This window comes from Octodon degus, unplaced genomic scaffold (assembly GCF_000260255.1).
Source record: "Octodon degus isolate 3935 unplaced genomic scaffold, OctDeg1.0 scaffold00016, whole genome shotgun sequence".
NCBI lineage: Eukaryota > Metazoa > Chordata > Mammalia > Rodentia > Octodontidae > Octodon > Octodon degus.
This window is the reverse complement of record NW_004524592.1, coordinates 16,910,994-16,911,520: the sequence shown is the minus strand read 5'-3', so window position 1 is coordinate 16,911,520 and position 527 is coordinate 16,910,994.

Sequence of the window (527 nt, the reverse complement as noted above, 5' to 3'; positions counted from 1 at the left end):
TTTTTTTTTTTGGTGGAACCAGGGATTGAACGCAGGCCCTTGCACTTGCCAGGGAAGCGCTTATTCCACTGAGCCATCTCCCCAGCCCCATTATGGCTTTAGTTTCTATACCTCGTTTTTATACTTTTCTGCTGGATGGAAAAAAAAAAAAAAAAAAAAGACCTATATAACAAGAAATGTAACTTTTTTATCTGACAAGATCAGTCAAATCCCCTCTGGATGTATCTTGTTTTGGAATGTACTCAAATTAAAAGATACAAAATTATATCATCTCCAACACTGAGTGTCCAAAGAATAAGCAGGATAGGGCCTATGACCCAAATTTTTATACTTGTAGTCTAGTGCTCTCTCCAATACAAATAAAAGGTAATGTATTTTCTTATTTTAAAGTCTTTTCAGCTTTAAATTCATTGTGCTCATACCATATGTATCACTTACAATATTTCTGTGTAACAAAGAGTCCCAAATCTCTGTGAGTTCAAGCAATAAGCATTTGTAATTGCTTATATTATGCATGCTAGATGTGT